This window comes from Pristiophorus japonicus, chromosome 5 (assembly GCF_044704955.1).
Source record: "Pristiophorus japonicus isolate sPriJap1 chromosome 5, sPriJap1.hap1, whole genome shotgun sequence".
NCBI classification, from domain to species: Eukaryota; Metazoa; Chordata; class Chondrichthyes; family Pristiophoridae; genus Pristiophorus; species Pristiophorus japonicus.
This window is the reverse complement of record NC_091981.1, coordinates 305,420,075-305,447,834: the sequence shown is the minus strand read 5'-3', so window position 1 is coordinate 305,447,834 and position 27,760 is coordinate 305,420,075. Positions and strand designations below refer to the sequence as shown.

The window sequence follows — 27,760 nt, the reverse complement described above, 5'->3', positions numbered from 1 at the left end:
GTTCACACAATGAGAGCAGTGATGGTCATACAGTAAAATGTTCACACAATGAGAGCAGTGATGGTCATACAGTGAAATTTTAACACAATGGGATAAGTGATGGTCGTACAGTGAAATGTTCACACAATGAGAGCAGTGATGGTCATACAGTGAAATGTTCACATAATGGGAGCTGTGATGGTCATACAGTGAAAGGTTCACAAAATGGGATCAGTGATGGTCATACAGTGAAATGTTCACACAATGAGAGCAGTGTTGGACACACCGTGAAATGTTCACACAATGAGAGCAGTGATGGTCATAGAGTCAAATGTTCACACAATGAGAGCAGTGATGGTCATGGAGTGAAATGTTCACACAATGCGAGCAGTGATGGTCATACAGTGAAATCTTCGCAAAATGTGAGCCGTGATGTTCATCCAGTGAAATGTTCACACAATATGAGCAGTGAAGGTCATGAAATGAAATATGCACACAATGAGAGCAGTGATGGTCATGCAGTGAAATGTTCACATAATGGGAGCTGTGATGGTCATACAGTGAAAGGTTCACACAATGGGCGCATTGATGGTCATACAGTGAAATGTTCACACAATGAGAGCAGTGATGGTCACAGTGAAATGTTCACACAATGGGAGCAGTGATGATCAAAGAATGAAATGTTCACACAATGGGAGCAGTGATGGTCATACAGTGAAATGTTCACACAATGAGAGCAGTGATGGTCACAGTGAAATGTTCACACAATGGGAGCAGTGATGGTCAAAGAATGAAATGTTCACACAATGAGAGCAGTGATGGTCATGGAGTGAAATGTTCACACAATGGGAGCAGTGATGGTCAAACAGTGAAATGTTCAGGCAATGGGAGCAGTGATGTTCATCCAGTGAAATGTTCACACAATATGAGCAGTGATGGTCATAAAATGAAATATTCACATAATGGGAGCAGTGATGGTCATACAGTGAAATGTTCACAAAATTAGAGCAGTGATGGTCACACCGTGAAATGTTCACACAATCAGAGCAGTGATTGTCATACAGTGAAATGTTCACACAATGAGAGCAGTGATGGTCATATAGTGGAATGTTCACACAATGAGAGCAGTGATGGTCATACAGTGAAATGTTCACAAAATGAGAGCAGTTATGGTCATATAGTGGAATGTTCACACAATGAGAGCAGTGATGTTCATACAGTGAAATTTTCACACAATGAGAGCAGTGATAGTCAAACAGTGAAATGATCACACAATGAGTGCAGTCATGGTCATACATTGAAATGTTCACAGAATGGGAGCAGTGATGGTCAAACAGTGAAATGTTCACACCATGAGAGCAGTGATGGTCATACAGTAAAATGTTCACACAATGAGAGCAGTGATGGTCATACAGTGAAATTTTAACACAATGGGATAAGTGATGGTCGTACAGTGAAATGTTCACACAATGAGAGCAGTGATGGTCATACAGTGAAATGTTCACATAATGGGAGCTGTGATGGTCATACAGTGAAATGTTCACACAATGAGAGCAGTGATGGTCACACCGTGAAATGTTCACACATTGAGAGCAGTGAAGGTCATACAGTGAAATGTTCGCACAATGAGAGCAGTGAAGTTCATGAAGTGAAATGTTCACACAATGAGAGCAGTGTTGGACACATCATGAAATGTTCACACAATGAGAGCAGTGAATGTCATACAGTGAAATTTTCACACAATGGGAGCAGTGATGGTCATACAGTGAAATGTTCACACAATGAGAGCAGTGATGGTCATACAGTAAAATGTTCACACAATGAGAGCAGTGATGGTCATACAGTGAAATTTTAACACAATGGGATAAGTGATGGTCGTACAGTGAAAGGTTCACACAATGGGAGCAGTGATGGTCATACAGTGAAATGTTCACACAATGAGAGCAGTGATGGTCACAGAGTGAAATGTTCAAACAATGAGAGCAGTGATGGTCATGGAGTGAAATGTTCACACAATGGGAGCAGTGGTGGTCATACAGTGAAATGTTCACAAAATTAGAGCAGTGATGGTCACACCGAGAAATGTTCTCACAATGAGAGCAATGATGGTCATACAGTGAAAAGTTCACACAATAAGAGCAGTGATGGCCAAAGAATGGAATGTTCACACAATGGGAGCAGTGATGGTCATACAGTGAAATGTTCGCATAATGAGAGCAGTGAAGGTCAAAAAGTGAAATGTTCACAGAATGGGAGCAGTGATGGTCATACAGTGAAATGTTCACACAATGAGAGCAGTTTTGGACACACCGTGAAATGTTCACGCAATGAGAGCAGTGAAGGTCATACAGTGAAATGTTCACACAATGAGAGCAGTGATGGTCATAGAGTCAAATGTTCACACAATGAGAGCAGTGATGGTCATGGAGTGAAATGTTCACACAATGGGAGCAGTGATGGTCATACAGTGAAATAATCGCACAATGTGAGCAGTGATGTTCATCCAGTGAAATGTTCACACAATATGAGCAGTGATGGTCATAAAATGAAATATGCACACAGTGGGAGCAGTGATGGTCATACAGTGAAATGTTCACACAAAGAGAGCAGTGATGGTCACACCGTGAAATGTTCACACATTGAGAGCAGTGAATGTCATACAGTGAAATGTTCACACAATGGGAGACGTTCTGGTCATACAGTGAAATGTTCACACAATGAGAGCAGTGATGGTCAAAGAATGAAATGTTCACACAATGGGAGCAGTTATGGTCATACAGTGAAATGTTCGCACAATGAGAGCAGTGAAGTTCATAAAGTGAAATGTTCACACAATGAGAGCAGTGTTGGACACATCGTGAAATGTTCACACAATGAGAGCAGTGAAGGTCATACGGTGAAAAGTTCACGCAATGAGAGCAGTGATGGTCACACAGTGAAATGTTCACACAATGAGAGCAGTGATGGTCTTACAGTGAAATGTTCACATAATGGGAGCTGTGATGGTCATACAGTGAAAGGTTCACACAATGGGAGCATTGATGGTCATACAGTGAAATGTTCACACAATGAGAGCAGTGATGGTCACAGTGAAATGTTCACACAATGGGAGCAGTGATGATCAAAGAATGAAATGTTCACACAATGGGAGCAGTGATGGTCATACAGTGAAATGTTCACACAATGAGAGCAGTGATGGTCACAGTGAAATGTTCACACAATGGGAGCAGTGATGGTCAAAGAATGAAATGTTCACACAATGAGAGCAGTGATGGTCATGGAGTGAAATGTTCACACAATGGGAGCAGTGATGGTCAAACAGTGAAATGTTCAGGCAATGGGAGCAGTGATGTTCATCCAGTGAAATGTTCACACAATATGAGCAGTGATGGTCATAAAATGAAATATTCACATAATGGGAGCAGTGATGGTCATACAGTGAAATGTTCACAAAATTAGAGCAGTGATGGTCACACCGTGAAATGTTCACACAATCAGAGCAGTGATTGTCATACAGTGAAATGTTCACACAATGAGAGCAGTGATGGTCATATAGTGGAATGTTCACACAATGAGAGCAGTGATGGTCATACAGTGAAATGTTCACAAAATGAGAGCAGTTATGGTCATATAGTGGAATGTTCACACAATGAGAGCAGTGATGTTCATACAGTGAAATTTTCACACAATGGGAGCAGTGATAGTCATACAGTGAAATGATCACACAATGAGTGCAGTCATGGTCATACATTGAAATGTTCAGAGAATGGGAGCAGTGATGGTCAAACAGTGAAATGTTCACACCATGAGAGCAGTGATGGTCATACAGTAAAATGTTCACACAATGAGAGCAGTGATGGTCAAACAGTGAAATGTTCACAAAATGAGAGCAGTGATGGTCATACAGTAAAATGTTCACACAATGAGAGCAGTGATGTTCATACAGTGAAATTTTAACACAATGGGATAAGTGATGGTCGTACAGTGAAATGTTCTCACAATGAGAGCAGTGATGATCATACAGTGAAATGTTCACGCAATGAGAGCAGTGTTGGACACATCGTGAAATGTTCACACAATGAGATCAGTGAAGGTCAGACAGTGAAAAGTTCACGCAATGAGAGCAGTGTTGGTCACACAGTGAAATGTTCACACAATGCGAGCTGTGATCGTCATTCAGTGAGATGTTCACACAATGGGAGCAGTGATGGTCATACAGTGAAATGTTCACACAATGAGAGCAGTGATGGTCATTTCGTGGAATGTTCACACAATGAGAGCAGTGATGGTCATATAGTAGAATGTTCACACAATGAGAGCAGTGATGGTCATGCAGTGAAATGTTCACAAAATGAGAGCAGTTATGGTCATATAATGGAATGTTCACACAATGAGAGCACTGATGTTCATACAGTGAAATTTTCACACAATGGGAGCAGTGATAGTCATACAGTGAAATGATAACACAATGAGTGCATTGATGGTCATACAGTGAAATGTTCACACAATGGGAGCAGTGATGGTCAAACAGTGAAATGTTCACACAATGAGAGCAGTGATGGTCATACAGTAAAATGTTCACACAATGAGAGCAGTGATGGTCATACAGTGAAATTTTAAAACAATGGGATAAGTGATGGTCATACAGTGAAATGTTCACACAATGAGAGCAGTGATGGTCACACAGTGAAATGTTCACACAATGGGAGCAGTGATGGTCATACAGTGAAAGGTTCACACAATGGGAGCAGTGATGGTCATACAGTGAAATGTTCACACAATGAGAGCAGTGATGGTCACAGTGAAATGTTCACACAATGGGAGCAGTGATGGTCAAAGAATGAAATGTTCACACAATGGGAGCAGTGATGGTCATGCAGTGAAATGTTCACACAATGAGAGCAGTGATGGTCACAGTGAAATGTTCACACAATGGGAGCAGTGATGATCAAAGAATGAACTGTTCACACAATGAGAGCAGTGATGGTCATGGAGTGAAATGTTCACACAATGGGAGCAGTGATGGTCAAACAGTGAAATGTTCATGCAATGGGAGCAGTGATGTTCATCCAGTGAAATGTTCACACAATATGAGCAGTGATGGTCATAAAATGAAATATTCACATAATGGGAGCAGTGATGGTCATACAGTGAAATGTTCACACAATGTGAGCAGTGATGGTCACACCTTGAAATGTTCACACAATGAGAGCAGTGATTGTCATACAGTGAAATGTTCACACAATGAGAGCAGTCTTGGTCATATAGTGGAATGCTCACACAATGAGAGCAGTGATGGTCATACAGTGAAATATTCACAAAATGAGAGCAGTTATGGTCATACAGTAAAATGTTCACACAATGAGAGCAGTGATGTTCATACAGTGAAATTTTAACACAATGGAATAAGTGATGGTCGTACAGTGAAATGTTCACACAATGAGAGCAGTGATGGTCATACAGTGAAATGTTCACATAATGGGAGCTGTGATGGTCATACAGTGAAAGGTTCACGCAATGAGAGCAGTGATGGTCATATAGTGGAATGTTCACACAATGAGAGCAGTGATGGTCATATAGTGGAATGTTCACACAATGAGAGCAGTGATGGTCATATCGTGGAAGGTTCACGCAATGAGAGCAGTGATGGTCATACAGTGAAATGTTCACAAAATGAGAGCAGTTATGGTCATATCGTGGAATGTTCACACAATGAGAGCAGTGATGTTCATACAGTGAAATTTTCACACAATGGGAGCAGTGATAGTCATACAGTGAAATGATCACACAATGAGTGCAGTGATGGTCATACAGTGAAATGTTCACAGAATGGGAGCAGTGATGGTCAAACAGTGAAATGTTCACACAATGAGAGCAGTGATGGTCATACAGTAAAATGTTCACACAATGAGAGCAGTGATGGTCATACAGTGAAATTTTAAAACAATGGGATAAGTGATGGTCATACAGTGAAATGTTCACACAATGAGAGCAGTGATGGTCACACAGTGAAATGTTCACACAATGGGAGCAGTGATGGTCATACAGTGAAAGGTTCACACAATGGGAGCAGTGATGGTCATACAGTGAAATGTTCACACAATGAGAGCAGTGATGGTCACAGTGAAATGTTCACACAATGGGAGCAGTGATGGTCAAAGAATGAAATGTTCACACAATGGGAGCAGTGATGGTCATGCAGTGAAATGTTCACACAATGAGAGCAGTGATGGTCACAGTGAAATGTTCACACAATGGGAGCAGTGATGATCAAAGAATGAACTGTTCACACAATGAGAGCAGTGATGGTCATGGAGTGAAATGTTCACACAATGGGAGCAGTGATGGTCAAACAGTGAAATGTTCATGCAATGGGAGCAGTGATGTTCATCCAGTGAAATGTTCACACAATATGAGCAGTGATGGTCATAAAATGAAATATTCACATAATGGGAGCAGTGATGGTCATACAGTGAAATGTTCACACAATGTGAGCAGTGATGGTCACACCTTGAAATGTTCACACAATGAGAGCAGTGATTGTCATACAGTGAAATGTTCACACAATGAGAGCAGTCTTGGTCATATAGTGGAATGCTCACACAATGAGAGCAGTGATGGTCATACAGTGAAATATTCACAAAATGAGAGCAGTTATGGTCATACAGTAAAATGTTCACACAATGAGAGCAGTGATGTTCATACAGTGAAATTTTAACACAATGGGATAAGTGATGGTCGTACAGTGAAATGTTCACACAATGAGAGCAGTGATGGTCATACAGTGAAATGTTCACATAATGGGAGCTGTGATGGTCATACAGTGAAAGGTTCACGCAATGAGAGCAGTGATGGTCATATAGTGGAATGTTCACACAATGAGAGCAGTGATGGTCATATAGTGGAATGTTCACACAATGAGAGCAGTGATGGTCATATCGTGGAAGGTTCACGCAATGAGAGCAGTGATGGTCATACAGTGAAATGTTCACAAAATGAGAGCAGTTATGGTCATATCGTGGAATGTTCACACAATGAGAGCAGTGATGTTCATACAGTGAAATTTTCACACAATGGGAGCAGTGATAGTCATACAGTGAAATGATCACACAATGAGTGCAGTGATGGTCATACAGTGAAATGTTCACAGAATGGGAGCAGTGATGGTCAAACAGTGAAATGTTCACACAATGAGAGCAGTGATGGTCATACAGTAAAATGTTCACACAATGAGAGCAGTGATGGTCATACAGTGAAATTTTAACACAATGGGATAAGTGATGGTCGTACAGTGAAATGTTCACACAATGAGAGCAGTGATGGTCATACAGTGAAATGTTCACATAATGGGAGCTGTGATGGTCATACAGTGAAAGGTTCACAAAATGGGATCAGTGATGGTCATACAGTGAAATGTTCACACAATGAGAGCAGTGTTGGACACACCGTGAAATGTTCACACAATGAGAGCAGTGATGGTCATAGAGTCAAATGTTCACACAATGAGAGCAGTGATGGTCATGGAGTGAAATGTTCACACAATGCGAGCAGTGATGGTCATACAGTGAAATCTTCGCAAAATGTGAGCCGTGATGTTCATCCAGTGAAATGTTCACACAATATGAGCAGTGAAGGTCATGAAATGAAATATGCACACAATGAGAGCAGTGATGGTCATACAGTAAAATGTTCACACAATGAGAGCAGTGATGGTCATACAGTGAAATTTTAACACAATGGGATAAGTGATGGTCATACAGTGAAATGTTCACACAATGAGAGCAGTGATGGTCATACAGTGAAATGTTCACATAATGGGAGCTGTGATGGTCATACAGTGAAAGGTTCACACAATGGGCGCATTGATGGTCATACAGTGAAATGTTCACACAATGAGAGCAGTGATGGTCACAGGGAAATGTTCACACAATGGGAGCAGTGATGATCAAAGAATGAAATGTTCACACAATGGGAGCAGTGATGGTCATACAGTGAAATGTTCACACAATGAGAGCAGTGATGGTCACAGTGAAATGTTCACACAATGGGAGCAGTGATGGTCAAAGAATGAAATGTTCACACAATGAGAGCAGTGATGGTCATGGAGTGAAATGTTCACACAATGGGAGCAGTGATGGTCAAACAGTGAAATGTTCAGGCAATGGGAGCAGTGATGTTCATCCAGTGAAATGTTCACACAATATGAGCAGTGATGGTCATAAAATGAAATATTCACATAATTGGAGCAGTGATGGTCATACAGTGAAATGTTCACAAAATTAGAGCAGTGATGGTCACACCGTGAAATGTTCACACAATCAGAGCAGTGATTGTCATACAGTGAAATGTTCACACAATGAGAGCAGTGATGGTCATATAGTGGAATGTTCACACAATGAGAGCAGTGATGGTCATACAGTGAAATGTTCACAAAATGAGAGCAGTTATGGTCATATAGTGGAATGTTCACACAATGAGAGCAGTGATGTTCATACAGTGAAATTTTCACACAATGGGAGCAGTGATAGTCAAACAGTGAAATGATCACACAATGAGTGCAGTCATGGTCATACATTGAAATGTTCACAGAATGGGAGCAGTGATGGTCAAACAGTGAAATGTTCACACCATGAGAGCAGTGATGGTCATACAGTAAAATGTTCACACAATGAGAGCAGTGATGGTCATACAGTGAAATTTTAACACAATGGGATAAGTGATGGTCGTACAGTGAAATGTTCACACAATGAGAGCAGTGATGGTCATACAGTGAAATGTTCACATAATGGGAGCTGTGATGGTCATACAGTGAAATGTTCACACAATGAGAGCAGTGATGGTCACACCGTGAAATGTTCACACATTGAGAGCAGTGAAGGTCATACAGTGAAATGTTCGCACAATGAGAGCAGTGAAGTTCATGAAGTGAAATGTTCACACAATGAGAGCAGTGTTGGACACATCATGAAATGTTCACACAATGAGAGCAGTGAATGTCATACAGTGAAATTTTCACACAATGGGAGCAGTGATGGTCATACAGTGAAATGTTCACACAATGAGAGCAGTGATGGTCATACAGTAAAATGTTCACACAATGAGAGCAGTGATGGTCATACAGTGAAATTTTAACACAATGGGATAAGTGATGGTCGTACAGTGAAAGGTTCACACAATGGGAGCAGTGATGGTCATACAGTGAAATGTTCACACAATGAGAGCAGTGATGGTCACAGAGTGAAATGTTCAAAAAATGAGAGCAGTGATGGTCATGGAGTGAAATGTTCACACAATGGGAGCAGTGGTGGTCATACAGTGAAATGTTCACAAAATTAGAGCAGTGATGGTCACACCGTGAAATGTTCTCACAATGAGAGCAATGATGGTCATACAGTGAAAAGTTCACACAATAAGAGCAGTGATGGCCAAAGAATGGAATGTTCACACAATGGGAGCAGTGATGGTCATACAGTGAAATGTTCGCATAATGAGAGCAGTGAAGGTCATAAAGTGAAATGTTCACAGAATGGGAGCAGTGATGGTCATACAGTGAAATGTTCACACAATGAGAGCAGTTTTGGACACACCGTGAAATGTTCACGCAATGAGAGCAGTGAAGGTCATACAGTGAAATGTTCACACAATGAGAGCAGTGATGGTCATAGAGTCAAATGTTCACACAATGAGAGCAGTGATGGTCATGGAGTGAAATGTTCACACAATGGGAGCAGTGATGGTCATACAGTGAAATCATCGCACAATGTGAGCAGTGATGTTCATCCAGTGAAATGTTCACACAATATGAGCAGTGATGGTCATAAAATGAAATATGCACACAGTGGGAGCAGTGATGGTCATACAGTGAAATGTTCACACAAAGAGAGCAGTGATGGTCACACCGTGAAATGTTCACACATTGAGAGCAGTGAAGGTCATACAGTGAAATGTTCACACAATGGGAGACGTTCTGGTCATACAGTGAAATGTTCACACAATGAGAGCAGTGATGGTCAAAGAATGAAATGTTCACACAATGGGAGCAGTTATGGTCATACAGTGAAATGTTCGCACAATGAGAGCAGTGAAGTTCATAAAGTGAAATGTTCACACAATGAGAGCAGTGTTGGACACATCGTGAAATGTTCACACAATGAGAGCAGTGAAGGTCATCCGGTGAAAAGTTCACGCAATGAGAGCAGTGATGGTCACACAGTGAAATGTTCACACAATGCGAGCTGTGATCGTCATTCAGTGAGATGTTCACACAATGGGAGCAGTGATGGTCATACAGTGAAATGTTCACACAATGAGTGCAGTGGTGGTCACACAGACAAATGTTCACACAATGAGAGCTGTGAAGGTCATACAGTGAAATGTTAACACAATGGCATAAGTGATGGTCATTGTTGTAGGAGGTAGGCACCTTTAGAATATACCAGAATACTAGGCATTAGGCACCTGCTGGATATATCAAAACTCACATAAGCTTAAAATGGACACACACATAAAATGGCTGCCCAGGCATGATGGGAAATCAGGTAGTCAAGCTGTGAACTGTTGAACGTTCAATGACCAAGCAATAACCCTGTGAGGCCCACTGTAGGAATGCCTGGGATGCGGGAAGACAGAGATAAGAAGGAAACCATCTCCTGTGAACAAGGTCATAAACCAATTAATTCCCCAGGAAGAAAGATAAGAGGGAAACCATCTCCTGTAAACAAGGTTATAAACCAATTATTTCTCCCAGATGAAAGAACTAGGGAGAGAACCTATAAAGTCATCGATCAGCCCAAGCTGACAATAACCGAACATATGGTTCCCTGGATACTAGGGGAATTCTATTGGGTTAAAAGAAGCTATATGTAATCTATAATCATTGTGATTGGTTTGTGTCCAGCCGTGATGGGCTGTGTAGCTGTAGTAAACTGTTTTGTAACTGTTGTGAAACATATAAAGGTGCATGTAACCCTTTGTTCTGTGGAGAGAAACCTGGATACGGTCCTGAGTTTTTCCTCCCCGCTGAGCGTAATTAAAGCTGCATCAGCATTGGAACCGACTCTGAGTGTTGAGTGATTCTTCTAAGAAAACACTAACGCTATCAATGGCGTAGTCGGCAGGATTTCCCGGAGTCGCTGGATGCCCTTGGAAAAAACCCGGGTGAGTATAAAAAACAATTTTTAAGTATAAAGGGTGCGGAAGGTGGAAGCTGGTTGATCGACATGAGGAGACGGTCTAATATCTCAAACGCCTAGCCTGAGCCTGAATTAAGAGGACTTTTGTCCCACGTGACGGCCAGGAACCAAGTAGGCGTAGGGAACACATTTAGACCGTGGGATCGTGATACCGAGAGACATCTTCCGGACCCAGTAGTGTAATTTGAAATACCCCGGGGTAGAACCAAGCGGTGTACAGCGGCTAACGGAATCCAAACCTGTGAACAGGGTCGGACCAACGGGCTGAGCGGTGGTAGGTAGTCGTTAAGGATACGTAGAGCACTGCGGGAATTACTTAAACACTTTTTTAAGAATTGTATAAGTTTGTGTAACAGCAGAACTTGTGACCTGACAGTAGCCAAGAGACAGTTTACTACAAGTCGCACTAGAAAGAAAGCGGACCTCTGAGAGTAGATTCCTAACGATACTAGTCCTACCCAGGAATGGCCATGAAAACAAGTAAACTCGAGTGGGGACCAGAAGGGTCGCTTACCCGCCACCTGGCGGAAAAACAAAAGAAGCTAATTGAAAAAATGATTAAAGCAGGGTGGAATCCTCAGGAACTAGTTACGTGAGGAATTATTTAGATAAAACTACGAATTCCCTGAAAGGTCATGGATCCAAAAATAGAGCCGGCAAAAACAAGAAGAGAGACTGTTGTAAATGTCTGATCGTTGAGTGAGAAGTGTCTGTGTGATTTTTGACTGCAGAATGAATTTTTTTATGTTTTCATGTTCCGAAAGCCTGGTTGGAAGAGGAATGCAAGTGTCTGTTTATTTTAGAAACAGAGTGAAAGTCTTTTTTTAACCCTTTGTAATGTTGTCCTGTATGTGGGAAGTTTTAAGACATTTAAGTTAGAAACGCAGGTGTGGATTTATTCGGATGATAAGTTACGGAGCTAGGAAAATAAACAAATAAAGAATAGGTTTGTTGAGCAAAATATTTATTTGACATGCTCACTTACTTGCCGAAAGAAAACATGCAATGATTGATTGGGTTGAAAGACATAAACTTAGTCTCGGATTGAGATAAAGAATGCTTTAAAAAAAAAAGAGCTTCTAAAAAAAAAGTTTTAAATAAAGATTGAAATTACAAAGTTTGAATTGGGATTTTGAGATATTCAGAGAAGGCACAGGAAATACTGAGGTGGATTTAAAAAAAAAAGAAAAAGATTAAATTAAATCTGATCAGGTCAAACTCCTGGGCAAGTGGCGAGCTATCTGCGAAGGTGTAAAAGGAAAAATGTTAAAAAAACAGCAAGCTTTAGTAACGACTTTGAAACTGGAGCATTTTGAGATAACGAAAGGCAGCACTCAAACTCTCAAAGCTGGACTCCATTCCAGTTATGGAGAAAAAGAAAAAGATAAAGACGCCACTTTGAAAGTAAACAAATGATTTTAAATTAACAACTTTATGGAGTTACGAACCCTCCGTGTAAAATACAAAACCTAATTTGAAGAAAGGAAAAAAAGATGTAACGGACTAAATGGAAAAAGACATAACTTACTAAATACTAGTTGATGTTTGCTGTGAAAAAGATATTGGTTTAATTAGAAGAGAAAAAAAAAATTGGAATAAGTAAAAAACACTCTACATGGATTCGAATTTTCAATTATGAAAAAGTTTCAATGCAGTTTGAAAAGATTTCCAAAATGGACAGTGTTTATCAAAAATGTCCCGAACAGTCTAAACAAGCAGGAGGGTTTTGAAGATAACGGGGAGAAAGAGAGAAATTAAAAAAAAACAGAATTGAATTTCAGTAAACAAAATTGCTATTGTATGTGTGGTCTTGTTTTAAAACAATTAAAAAAAAAATTCTTTGGCAAGTACTTGAATTAGAAGTTAAGAAAACATTGGAGTTTACTCTAATGATTTATGCTGTTTTTAACGGATTCCTAATTTCGAAGCCAGTTTTGAAGGCACAAAGACTTTTTTTTCAGATGATTATGTGAAGTCACGTAATGACATCAGGTCTTCTTACAAACCTGGAAAGGAGTTAACCCTTTCCATTGACAGCCGTTTTATACTGAACATTATTAATTTGGATTTCTTAATAGGAAAAAAAAGACTCACCTAACAGAGGAAACAAAAATAAAAACAGAACTAGCTTATGTAATAATACTTGCCTGATACAATAAAGAAATAGATATTCAATAAAACAAATTGAAGAGTTAAAAGCTAAGATAAACAGGCTGGAAGAGATAACGGGACTAGACGGATAGTGCAGTGCGCATTCATAGCACCATCACCTCTGGCAATAGAGCCAATGTACGCCACGGTGGGTAGGTATAGTCCACAAACCCAACCTAACGGTAAAGCAGACAGCGATGTTTGGAGGAATAGCTTTGGCCTTGGTCATAGGAGTTTGGGTAATATTTAAGTGGGTAAAGACACGGGCGCACGCCCTACAGATTCAGCTCAAAATGGTTCGATTATAACCTTGTGCTTCTGATTTTGCAGGGTGACAGGGACACTCGTAGAGCAAAAAACTTAACCCCTGGTGACGACCAGGCCGTCTGTTTAAAATTACAGATAATACTTACCGGAATGGGAATACGAAAGGCGCTACTCGTAATATGGATAGCCCTGCGACATGCACGTACCCTGGGCAACACTGACGGACAGCAGAGCACGCTGGAAATAAACAACTACCTGAACTATGGAGTCTTGTTTAATTTAACAGACGGAATGTGCATCCCAGCAGCCAAGGACTGGAGCAAGGACAGGACTTATTTTAATGCATGGTTACAAGTGAATCCTAATAAGAATCCTAATAAGAATAAGAGTATGTGTACAGTGCTCCACGGGTATAAGGAGCAGATGCATTAAACGGAGGGATGTCAAAGGGCCTGATGAATGTACTTTCGGCATAATTTGCGCGCCTCCGGGACAATCCCAGCAATCAGTCATCCGCAAGAAGGGAATGGGGCTGTGTGGGTATTACGAGGAGGCGGGGGCGGCTGCAATATCATTGTATGTATGTTTCTCACCCCCTCTGACATCGCACCCCATAAGAATCACTACATTGCCCGAGGAACTGTCTTGCCCCATAACTACGAAGGGACCAGAGAATTTGATTGTAATGTACAGCGAGGGGGAACTGTTGTATGATAATGTTAGACATGAAATTGTGCCTGTTCTGATCAATATTTCAGGCATCCAGATGCCGGAATACTGTACAGAACAGTCAAGGAAGATGTACAATGTATTAAGTAAAGTTGTAATGCAGCAGGCTGCCGATGCAATGGATGCCAGTAGATTCCGGGGACAGGGGTTAGCCCCCAGGATGAAGAGGGAAATAGTTAATGATGTTGCTACCGTTTTCAATACAGGGATCTCCGTAGTGAACTCGATAGACATACAAGGATTAAATGAGAGGGTGGAACAACTTAGAGGGGTGATGAAGGGGTTATTGGAGAGGGTGGAGCTAAACCAGGAAGACCAAGCCAACCTAGGAAAGGAGGGTGCCAAAATCCAGCTGGATGGCATCTCAGTCCTGGAAGCTCACGCCAGAACCATCAATCACCTCATTGATAGAGAACAGGAAGATTTAGCTCAGTTGGCTAACCAAAGGGGGACACTGGATAATTGTACTCTGAAGGGACTGACCAGAGTATACCCAGCAATTCCAGATTGCCAGATGGGTAGGACTACCGGGATAGGGACAGTCCTGATGATCCCTATAGTCACGCCGGACTCAGGGCCGTTCCCCCTATACCAACGAGAGAATATCGGAATAATACGGGAAAATGTCTCCATACGCTACTACCTGACCACCACCTCTGCCGTTCGTCGAAACAACATACTTACCGGGATTTCCCTAGCAGATTGCAAGCAAAAGGGGGAAATCACAGTATGTCCTCACCCGGTGGGCAGAGGGGAGCGAGACGAGTGCGGGTTTAACCGAACCGACGGGTGTGTACTAGAAATAGTGCCCGCACACATGCACTTCGCGAGGGCAGGCTACGGAGGGAGGGGAAGATACTGCGTCTCTACCACAGAGCGTTCATACCGGTATAATGACCTGCAGTGCCCTATACCGCAGCCAAACTTTTGCTTTACACCACTACGACCTGTCGCGATCGGGCAAGCGCATATCACCCAGGTTAGGCGCCGGAAGTCCGAAGTTATCGAGGTAACCGATCAGCTCCATGATCATTTACAGGATTATGACGAGCCAGAGCAGGTCCCTATCCCACATCTAACCGAAGTATTACGAGAGTTGAGGCTCAGAGTGGGTCAATCTGTAAAACTATATCACCAACTGCAAACTAAAATCAAAGTACTGGAAGAAGATACCGAGGTAGACTTACAAAGTCAGAGTTGGTGGAGAAAGGTCTGGGACTGGGGAATAAATGTGAACATCCACCCATGGATTCGAATAATTTCACATATACTGGTCGGGATACAATTGATCTTAGCAATAACATGGGGCGTAATGGCCTGCCAGGCATGCAGACACCACGCACAACGAAGACGGACAAATCACCGTTCCCCGGATACTAAACAAGCCTGTTTTATAAGGGGGCAGGAGGATTTGGCTTTTGTCAATTCGATTTAAGCAACCGGGACTCCTGAAACCGCGTGACTGGCCAGCACGTTGAGGCAGGGAGTACCGGGCCGTGCACAAAATATAATAAAGGTCGAATGGTCGGTTAAAAGGGGACTAGGACTAGTCCCTTTACCGAAAGGGGGAGTTGTTGTAGGAGGTAGGCACCTTTAGAATATACCAGAATACTAGGCATTAGGCACCTGCTAGATATATCAAAACTCACATAAGCTTAAAATGGACACACACATAAAATGGCTGCCCAGGCATGATGGGAAATCAGGTAGTCAAGCTGTGAACTGTTGAACGTTCAATGACCAAGCAATAACCCTGTGAGGCCCACTGTAGGAATGCCTGGGATGCGGGAAGACAGAGATAAGAAGGAAACCATCTCCTGTGAACAAGGTCATAAACCTATTAATTCCCCAGGAAGAAAGTGTTAGCGTTAGTGTTTTCTTAGAAGGATCACTCAACACTCAGAGTCGGTTCCAATGCTGATGCAGCTTTTATTACGCTCAGCGGGGAGGAAAAACTCAGGACCGTATCCAGGTTTCTCTCCACAGAACAAAGGGTTACATGCACCTTTATATGTTTCACAACAGTTACAAAACAGTTTACTACAGCTACACAACCCATCACGGCTGGACACAAGCCAATCACAACGATTATAGATTACATATAGGTTCTTTTAACCCAATAGAATTCCCCTATTATCCCGGGAACCATATGTTCGGTTATTGTCAGCTTGGGCTGATCGATGACTTTATAGGTTCTCTCCCTAGTTCTTTCATCTGGGAGAAATAATTGGTTTATAACCTTGTTTACAGGAGATGGTTTCCCTCTTATCTTTCTTCCTGGGGAATTAATTGGTTTATGACCTTGTTCACAGGAGATGGTTTCCTTCTTATCTCTGTCTTCCCACATCCCAGGCATTCCTACAGTGGGCCTCACAGGGTTATTGCTTGGTCATTGAACGTTCAACAGTTCACAGCTTGACTACCTGATTTCCCATCATGCCTGGGCAGCCATTTTATGTGTGTGTCCACTTTAAACATATATGCGTTTAGATATATCCAGCAGGTGCCTAATGCCTAGTATTCTGGTATGTTCTAAAGGTGCCTACCTCCTACAACAGAAAGATAAGAGGGAAACCATCTCCTGTAAACAAGGTTATAAACCAATTATTTCTCCCAGATGAAAGAACTAGGGAGAGAACCTATAAAGTCATCGATCAGCCCAAGCTGACAATAACCGAACATATGGTTCCCTGGATACTAGGGGAATTCTATTGGGTTAAAAGAAGCTATATGTAATCTATAATCATTGTGATTGGCTTGTGTCCAGCCGTGATGGGCTGTGTAGCTGTAGTAAACTGTTTTGTAACTGTTGTGAAACATATAAAGGTGCATGTAACCCTTTGTTCTGTGCAGAGAAACCTGGATACGGTCCTGAGTTTTTCCTCCCCGCTGAGCGTAATAAAAGCTGCATCAGCATTGGAACCGACTCTGAGTGTTGAGTGATTCTTCTAAGAAAACACTAATGCTAACAGTCATACAGTGAAATATTCACCAAATGAGAGCAGTGATGGTCAGACAGTGAAATGTTCACATAATGAGAGCAGTGATGGTCATAAAGTGATATGTTCACACAATGAGAGCAGTGATGGTCATACAGTGAAATGTTCACACAATGAGAGCAGTGATGGTCAGAGTGAAATGTTCACGTAATGGGAGCTGTGATGGTCATGCAGTGAAAGGTTCACACAATGGGAGCAGTGATGGTCATACAGTGAAATGTTCACATAATGAAAGCAGTGATGGTCATGAAGTGAAATGTTCACACAATGAGAGCAGTGATGGTCATACAGTGAAATGTTCACACAATGACAGCAGTAATGGTCATACAGTGAAATGTTCACACAATGAGAGCAGTGATGTTCATACAGTGAAATTTTCACACAATGGGAGCAGTGATGGTCATACAGTGAAATGTTCACACAATGAAAGCAGTGATGGCCATACAGTGAAATGTTAACACAATGGGATAAGTGATGGTCATACAGTGAAAAGTTCACACAATAAGAGCAGTGATGGCCAAAGAATGAAATGTTCACACAATGGGAGCAGTGATGGTCATACAGTGAAATGTTCACACAATGAGAGCAGTGATGGTCATACAGTGAAATGTTCACACAATGAGAGCAGTGTTGGACACACCGTGAAATGTTCACACAATGAGAGCAGTGATGGTCATAGAGTCAAATGTTCACACAATGAGAGCAGTGATGGTCATGGAGTGAAATGTTCACACAATGGGAGCAGTGATGGTCATACAGTGAAATCTTCGCACAATGTGAGCAGTGATGTTCATCCAGTAAAATGTTCACACAAAGAGAGCAGTGATGGTCATACAGTGAAATTTTAACACAATGGGATAAGTGATGGTCATACAGTGAAATGTTCACACAATGAGAGCAGTGATGGTCATACAGTGAAATGTTCACATAATGGGAGCTGTGATGGTCATACAGTGAAAGGTTCACACAATGGGAGCATTGATGGTCATACAGTGAAATGTTCACACAATGAGAGCAGTGATGGTCACAGTGAAATGTTCACACAATGGGAGCAGTGATGGTCAAAGAATGAAATGTTCACACAATGGGAGCAGTGATGGTCATACAGTGAAATGTTCACACAATGAGAGCAGTGATGGTCACAGTGAAATGTTCACACAATGGGAGCAGTGATGGTCAAAGAATGAAATGTTCACACAATGAGAGCAGTGATGGTCATGGAGTGAAATGTTCACACAATGGGAGCAGTGATGGTCAAACAGTGAAATGTTCATGCAATGGGAGCAGTGATGTTCATCCAGTGAAATGTTCACACAATATGAGCAGTGATGATCATAAAATGAAATATTCACATAATGGGAGCAGTGATGGTCATACAGTGAAATGTTCACAAAATTAGAGCAGTGAAGGTCACACCGTGAAATGTTCACACAATGAAAGCAGTGATTGTCATACAGTGAAATGTTCACACAATGAGAGCAGTGATGGTCATATAGTGGAATGTTCACACAATGAGAGCAGTGATGGTCATACAGTGAAATGTTCACAAAATGAGAGCAGTTATGGTCATATAGTGGAATGTTCACACAATGAGAGCAGTGATGTTCATACAGTGAAATTTTCACACAATGGGAGCAGTGATAGTCATACAGTAAAATGATCACACAATGAGTGCAGTCATGGTCATACAGTGAAATGTTCACAGAATGGGAGCAGTGATGGTCAAACAGTGAAATGTTCACACAATGAGAGCAGTGATGGTCATACAGTAAAATGTTCACACAATGAGAGCAGTGATGGTCATACAGTGAAATTTTAACACAATGGGATAAGTGATGGTCGTACAGTGAAATGTTCACACAATGAGAGCAGTGATGGTCATACAGTAAAATGTTCACATAATGGGAGCTGTGATGGTCATACAGTGAAAGGTTCACACAATGGGAGCAGTGATGGTCATACAGTGAAATGTTCACACAATGTGAGCAGTGATGGTCATCGAGTGAAATGTTCACACAATGAGAGCAGTGATGGTCATGGAGTGAAATGTTCACACAATGGGAGCAGTGATGGTCAAACAGTGAAATGTTCATGCAATGGGAGCAGTGATGTTCATCCAGTGAAATGTTCACACAATATGAGCAGTGATGGTCATAAAATGAAATATTCACACAATGGGAGCAGTGATGGTCATACAGTGAAATGTTCGCATAATGAGAGCAGTGAAGGTCATAAAGTGAAATGTTCACAGAATGGGAGCAGTGATGGTCATACAGTGAAATGTTCACACAATGAGAGCAGTTTTGGACACACCGTGAAATGTTCACACAATGAGAGCAGTGAAGGTCATACAGTGAAATGTTCACACAATGAGAGCAGTGATGGTCATGGAGTGAAATGTTCACACAATGGGAGCAGTGATGGTCATACAGTGAAATCTTCGCACAATGTGAGCAGTGATGTTCATCCAGTGAAATGTTCACACAATATGAGCAGTGATGGTCATAAAATGAAATATGCACACAGTGGGAGCAGTGATGGTCATACAGTGAAATGTTCACACAATGAGAGCAGTGATGGTCACACCGTGAAATGTTCACACATTGAGAGCAGTGAAGGTCATACAGTGAAATGTTCACACAATGGGAGACGTTATGGTCATACAGTGAAATGTTCACACAATGAGAGCAGTGATGGTCAAAGAATGAAATGTTCACATAATGGGAGCAGTGATGGTCATACAATGAAATGTTCGCACAATGAGAGCAGTGAAGTTCATGAAGTGAAATGTTCACACAATGAGAGCAGTGTTGCACACATCGTGAAATGTTCACACAATGAGAGCAGTGAAGGTCATACAGTGAAAAGTTCACGCAATGAGAGCAGTGATGGTCACACAGTGAAGTGTTCACACAATGCGAGCTGTGATGGTCATACAGTGAAATGTTCACACAATGAGTGCAGTGGTGGTCACACAGACAAATGTACACACAATGAGAGCTGTGAAGGTCATACATAGAAATGTTAACACAATGGCATAAGTGATGGTCATAAAGTGAAATATTCACCCAATGAGAGCAGTGATGGTCAGACAGTGAAATGTTCACATAATGAGACCAGTGATGGTCATAAAGTGATATGTTCACACAATGAGAGCAGTGATGGTCATACAGTGAAATGTTAACACAATGAGAGCAGTGATGCTCATAAAGTGATATGTTTACACAATGAGAGAAGTGATGGTCATACAGTGAAATGTTCACACAATGAAAGCAGTGATGGTCACACAGTGAAATGTTCACACAATGAGAGCAGTTATGGTCATAGAGTGAAATGTTCACACAATGAGAGCAGTGATGCTCATAAAGTGATATGTTTACACAATGAGAGCAGTGATGGTCATATTGTGAAATGTTCACACAATGAGAGCAGTGATGGTCATGGAGTGAAATGTTCACAAAATGGGAGCAGTGATGGTCATACAGTGAAATCTTCGCATAATGTGAGCAATGATGGTCACACAGTAAAATGTTCACACAATGGGAGCAGTGATGGTCACACAGTGAAATGTGCAAACAATGAGAGCAGTGATGATCACACAGTGAAATGTTCACACAATGAGAGCAGTTATGGTCACACAGTGAAATTGTCACACAATGAGAGCAGTGATGGTCACACAGTGAAATGTTCACACAATGAGAGCAGTTATGGTCATACAGTGAATTGTTAACACAATGAGAGCAGTGATGCTCATAAAGTGATATGTTTACACAATGAGAGATGTGATGGTCATACAGTGAAATGTTCACATAATGAGAGCAGTGATGGTCATGAAATGAAATATTCACACAATGGGAGCAGTGATGGTCACACAGTGAAATGTTCACACAATGAAAGCAGTGATGGTCACACAGTGAAATGTTCACACAATGAGAGCAGTTATGGTCATAGAGTGAAATGTTCACACAATGAGAGCAGTGATTGTCATACAGTGAAATGTTCACACAATGAGAGCAGTGATGGTCATATAGTGAAATGTTCATACAATGAGTGCAGTGATGTTCATATATTAAAAAGTTCACAATATGAGAGCAGTGATGGTCACACAGTGAAATGTTCACACAATGAGAGCTGTAATGGTCATTCAGTGAAATGTTCACACAATGAGAGCAGTGATCGTCATACAGTGAAATTTTCACACGATGAGAGCAGCAATTGTCATACAGTGAAATGTTCACACAATGAGAGCAGTGATGGTCATATTGTGAAATGTTCACACAATGAGAGCAGTGATGGTCATGGAGTGAAATGTTCATAAAATGGGAGCAGTGATGGTCATAAAGTGAAATCTTCGCATAATGTGAGCAATGATGGTCACACAGTAAAATGTTCACACAATGAGAGCTGTGATGGTCATTCAGTGAAATGTTCACACAATGGGAGCAGTGATGGTCACACAGTGAAATGTTCACACAATGAGAGCTGTGAACGTCATTCAGTGAAATGTTAACACAATGGGATAAGTGATGGTCACACAGTCAAATGTTCACACAATGAGAGCAGTGATGGTCATACAGTGAAATGTTCACACAATGAGAGCAGTGATGTTCATACAGTGAAATGTTCACACAATGGGAGCAGTGATGGTCACAAAGTGAAATGTTCACACAATGTGTGCAGTGATGGTCATACAGTGAAATGTTCACCAAATGAGAGCAGTGATGGTCAAACAGTGAAATGTTCACACAATGAGAGCTGTGATGTTTATACAGTGAAATGTTCACACAATGGGAGCAGTGATGGTCATAAAGTGAAATGTTCACACAATGTGTGCAGTGATGGTCATCCAGTGAAATGTTCTCTCAATGGGAGCATTGATTGTCAGACAGTGAAATGTTCACACAATGAGAGCAGTGATGGTCATACAGTGAATTGTTCACACAATGAGAGCAGTGATGTTCATCCAGTGAAATGTTCACACAATAAGGGCAGTGATGGTCACACGGTGAAATTTTCACACAATGGGAGCAGTGATGGACATACAGTGAAATGTTCACACAATGAGAGCATTGATTGTCAGACAGTGAAATGTTCACACAATGAGTGCAGTGATGTTCATACAGTAAAAAGTTCACACAATGAGAGCAGTGATGGTCACACAGTGAAATGTTCACACAATGAGAGGAGTGATGGTCATACAGTGAAATCTTCACAAAATGTGAGCAGTGATGGTCACACAGTGAAATGTTCACACAATGGGAGCAGTGATGGTCATAGTGAAATGTTCACACAATGGGAGCAGTGATGGTCATCCAGTGAAATGTTCACACAATAAGAGCAGTGATGGTCACACAGTGAAATGTTCACACAATGGGTGCAGTGATGGTCATCCAGTGAAATGTTCACACAATAAGAGCAGTGATGGTCATACAGTGAAATGTTCACACAATGGGAGCAGTGATGGTCATACAGTGAAATGTTCACACAATGGGAGCAGTGATGGTCACACAGTGAAATGTTCACACAATGGGAGCAGTGATGGTCACACAGTGAAATGTTCACACAATGGGTGCAGTATTCCTGCATTGATTCCAGGCATTTCACTTCGGTTAAACTGAACGGATTCTCCAAAATGAAACAGAGTAAATATTAAGCAGGGATAAAAAGATTGCACAACAGTGTACATTACACCGAGACGAGGTCGCTGTATCAATAAAATGATATTATCCCATTTACAGGCAGGACATGTTTAAGATGATGGGTTAATTCGGGTTAACTATTTGCAGTGACGGGATCAGGGAGGGGTCACTGTGGGGTCAGCGTGGGGTGGCGCTGTCAGTGTGGGTTGACAGGGTCAGGATAGTGTGACGGGGTCATTTGTGGTGATGGGTCATGGTTAGGACACGGGGTCAGTGGGCTGTGATGGGTTCAGGTGGGGTGACAGGTTCAGTGTGGGGTGAGAGGGTCAGTGTGGGGTGAGAGGGTCAGTGTGGGGTGACGGGGTCAGGGTGGGGTGACGGGGTCGGGGTGGGGTGAGAGGGTCAGTGTGGGGTGACGGGGTCAGGGTGGGGTGACGGGGTCGGGGTGGGGTGACGGGGTCAGAGTCGGGTGACGGGGTCGAGGTGGGGTGACACGGTCAGTGGTGTGTGACGGGTTCAGGGTGGGGTGTCGGGGTCAGGGTGCAGTGAATGGTTAGGTTGGGGTGACGGGGTCGGGGTGGTGTGAAGGGTCAGTGTGGGGTGACGGGGTCAGGGTGGGGTGACGGGATCAGGGTGGGGTGATGGGGTCAAGGTGGGGTGACGGGCTCAAGGTGGGGTGAAGGGGTCATGGTGGGGTGACGGGGTCAGGGTTCGGTGAAGGGGTCAGTGTGGGTTGACGGGTTCAAGGTGGGGTGACGGGGTCAAGTTGCGGTGACGGGGTCAGGTTGGAGGGACAGGGTAAGGGTGGGGTGACGGGTCAGTGTTGGGTGACGGGGTCAAGGTGCCATGACAGAGTCAGGTTGGGGTGACGGGGACAATGTGCACTGATGGTGTCAGGGTGCGATGACGGGGTCAGGTTGGGGTGATGGGTTCAGGGTGCAGTGAAGGGGTCAGGCTGCGGTGACGGGGTCAGGGTGGGATGACGGGGTCAGTGTGGTGACGGGGTCTGGGTGATGTGACAGGGTCAGTGGGGTGACGGGGTCAGTGAGGTGACGGAGTCAGTGGGGTGATGGGGTAAGTGAGGTGACGGTGTCAGTGGGGTGACTGGGTCAGGGTGGGGCTACAGGGTCAGTGGGGTGACGGGGTCAGTGGGGTGACGGGGTCGGGTGGGGCTACAGGGTCAGTGGGGTGACGGGGTCAGTGGGGTGACGGGGTCAGGGTGGGGTTACAGGGTCAGTGGAGTGACGGGGTCAGGGTGAGGTTACGGACTCAGTGGGGTGACGGTGTCAGGGTGGGCTGAAGGGTTCAGTGGGGTGACGGGGACATTGGGGTGACAGCGTCAGTGGGGTGTCAGGGTCAGGGTGAGGTGACGGGGTCAGTGGGGTGACGGGGTCATGGTGGGGTGACGGGGTCAGGGTGGGAGGACAGGGTCAGGGTGGGGTGACAGGGTCAGTGTGGTGACAGGGTCAGTGGGGTGACAGGGTCAGTGGGTTGACGGGGTCAGTGGGGTGACGGGGTCAGTGGGCTGACAGGGTCATTGGGGTGACGGGGTCAGTGGGTTGACAGAGTCAGTGGGGTGACAGGGTCAGTGGGGTGACAGGGTCAGTGGGTTGACGGGGTCAGTGGGATGACGGGGTCAGTGGTGTGACAGGGTCATTGGGGTGACGGGGTCAGTGGGGTGACAGGGTCCGTGGTTTGACGGGGTCAGTGGGTTGAAAGGTTCAGTAGGGTGACAGGGTCAGTGGGGTGACGGGGTCAGTGGGGTGATGGGGTCAGTGGGTGACAGGGTCAGTGGGGTGACAGGGTCAGTGTGGTGAAGGGGTTAGAGTGGGGTGACAAAATCAGTGAGGTGACGGGGTCAGGGTTGGGTGACAGGGTCAGTGGGGTGACGGGCTCAGGGTGGGGTGACAGCTGATCTGATCATGGACTCAGCTCCACATCCCTGCACTCTCCAGAACCCTTTATTCCCTAATTGCTCAAATATCTGTCTATTTCCAGCTGAACTATATTGAATGACGCAGCCTGCACAGCTCACTGAGGCAGAGAATTTCATAGATTTACAACCTTCTGAGAGAACAAATTACTCCTCATTTCAGTTTTAAATGGGCGCCCCCTTATTCTGATACTATGACCTCTTGTTTTAGTTTCCCCAATGAGTGGATCCACATTGTCGAGCCCCCTCATTTTCTTATATGTTTCGACAAGATCACCCCTCATTTTTCTGAAATCCAATGAGTACAGACCCAACCTACTCAACCTATCTTCAAACTTCAACCCTCTCATCTCCGGAATCAACCTAGAGAATCTTCTCTGAACAACTGCAAAGCAAGTATATTCTTCCTTAAATAAAGAGACCAAAACAGAATGCAGTACTCTCGGTGTGGCCTCACTAATACCCTGTACAATTGTAGCAGGTTCCCCCTAATCCACCCTGCTCGTTTCATCCTCAAAGAACTCTAGCAAATTTGTCAAACATGATTTTCCTTTCATAAATCCATGCTGACTCTGCTTGACTGAATCATGCTTTTCCAAATGTCCTGCTACTGCTTCCTTAATAATGTACTCCAGCATTTTCCCAACGACAGATGTTATGCTAACTGGTCTATAGTTTCCTGCTTTTTTCTGTCTCCTTTTTTAAATAGGCGTGTTACATTTGTGCTTTTCCAATCCATTGGGAACAGCATCCAGGGAATTTTGGTAGATTACAAACAATGCATCCACGATCTCTGCAGCCACTTCTTTTAAGACTCTAGGATGTAAGCCATCGTGTCCACGGGACTTGGCCGCCTTTAGTCCCATTATTTTACCGAGTACTACTTCATTAGTACTAGTGATTGTATTAAGTTCCTCACTCCCTATAGCCCTTTGAATCCCCACTATTGGGATATTTTTAGTGTCTTCTACCATGAAGACTGATACAAAATATTTGTTCAATGTCTCTGCCGTTTCCCTGTTCTCCATTATTAATTCCCCAGTCTCATCCTGTATGGGACCAACATTTACTTTAGCCACTCTTTTCAATTTTATGTACCTGTAGAAATTCTTACTATCTGTTTTTCTATTTTGTGCTAGTTTACTCTCATAATCGAATAACTCTCTTCTCTTTTGTTAATTATCCTTTGCTGGCTTTTAAAATGTTCACAATCTCTGGCTTCCCGCTGGTCTTGGCCACATTCCATGCCTTTGTTTTCAATTTGATACCATCCCATATTCCCTTCGGTATCCATGGATGGTTATCCCTTCTCTTACAGTCTTTCTTTCTCATTGGGATATATTTTTGTTGCGAGTTATGAAATATCTCCTTAAATGTCTGCCACTGCTCACCAACCGTTCCATACTTTTATCTAGTTTCCCAGTCCACTTTGGCCAACTCTGTCCTCATACATTTGTAGTCTCCTTTATTTATGTCCAAGAACCAACTTTCTCACCCTCAAACTGAATTTGAAATTCAACCATGTAGTTGTCACTCATTACTAGAGGATCCTTTACTCGGAGATCATTTATTAATCCTGCCTCATTACACAGTACCAGATCTAAGATAGCCTGCTCCCTGGTTGGTTCCACAACGTACTGTTCAAGGAAACTATCCCAGATACACTGTATGAGTTCTTCCCCTAGGCTACCCTGGCCAATTTGCTTGTCCAATCAATATGAAGGTTAAAATCGCTTATTTACACGCCTCCATTATTTCTTGATTTATACTTCATCCAACAGTGCAGCTACTGTTAGGGGACTACACCCACCAGCGACTTCCCCCCTTATTATTCCTTATCTTCACCCAAACTGATTCAACATCTTGTTCTTCTGAGCCAATATCATTTCTCACTAATGCACTGATCTCATCCTTTATTAACAGAGCTATCCCACCTCCTTTTCCTTTCTTTCTGACCTTCCGAATTGTCAAATCCCCCTGAATATTCAGTTCCTAGCATTGTTCGCCTTGCAATCACGTCTCACGTCTCCGTAATGGCTGACAGATTATATCCATTTGTAGCTATTTGTGCCGTCAACTCATCTTTTTTATTACGAATGCTGTGTGCATTCAGAGAAAAAGCTTATAAATGTGTTTTTTTAACATTTTTCCTGTTTTGACCCAACTTTCTGATACACTTTTACATGTATACATTCTGTCCCTTCCTGTCACACTCTGGTTTTCATTTCCCCAGTGCTAACCTACTGACTGCTCACCGACCTACATTGGCTGATGGTTAAGCAACGACTCTATTTCAAAATTCTCATCTTTATTTTCAAATCCCTCCATGGCCTCACCGCTCAATATCATTGAAATCTCCTCCAGCCCCAAAACCCCGAGATGTCTACGCTCCTCTAACTCTGCCCTCTTGCACTTCCCTGATTATAATCGCTCCACCATCGGTGGCCGTGCCTTCTGTTGCCTGGGTCCCAAGTTCTGGAACTCCCTCCCTAAACCTCTCCACCTCTTTTTCCTCCTTTAAGACGTGCCTTAAAACTGACCTCTTTGATCAAGCTTTTGGTTACCTGCGCTAATTTTTGCTTGTGAGGCTCGGTGTCAGTGATTTTTTTGTCTTATAAAATGCCTGTGAAGCACCTTGGGGCATTTTGCTACATTAAAGGCGCTATCTAAATACAAGTTGTTGTTGTTGTTGAACGGGACATGTTGCAAAATACCAGGTGGCATCTGAGAAAAAAACAAATAGTTCCCGGCATCGCCTTGGACTGTGGCAATAGTTGCAGCTGGTTCCATGGTCTGTAGCAGTATTGGCAGAGGTCGCTGGTGAATGGATCAATATATACCGGGTATACAAGGCACTGTACAAATATTAGT

General features: G+C 42.9%; 1 protein-coding gene across 1 annotated transcript in view; it reads right to left on the bottom strand.

The window, feature by feature from the left end:
- Positions 1-27,760, bottom strand: part of LOC139264794 (zinc finger protein 180-like) — a 540,876-nt gene that overhangs the window by 377,899 nt on the left and 135,217 nt on the right. The gene's annotated exons all lie outside the window — the stretch shown is intronic.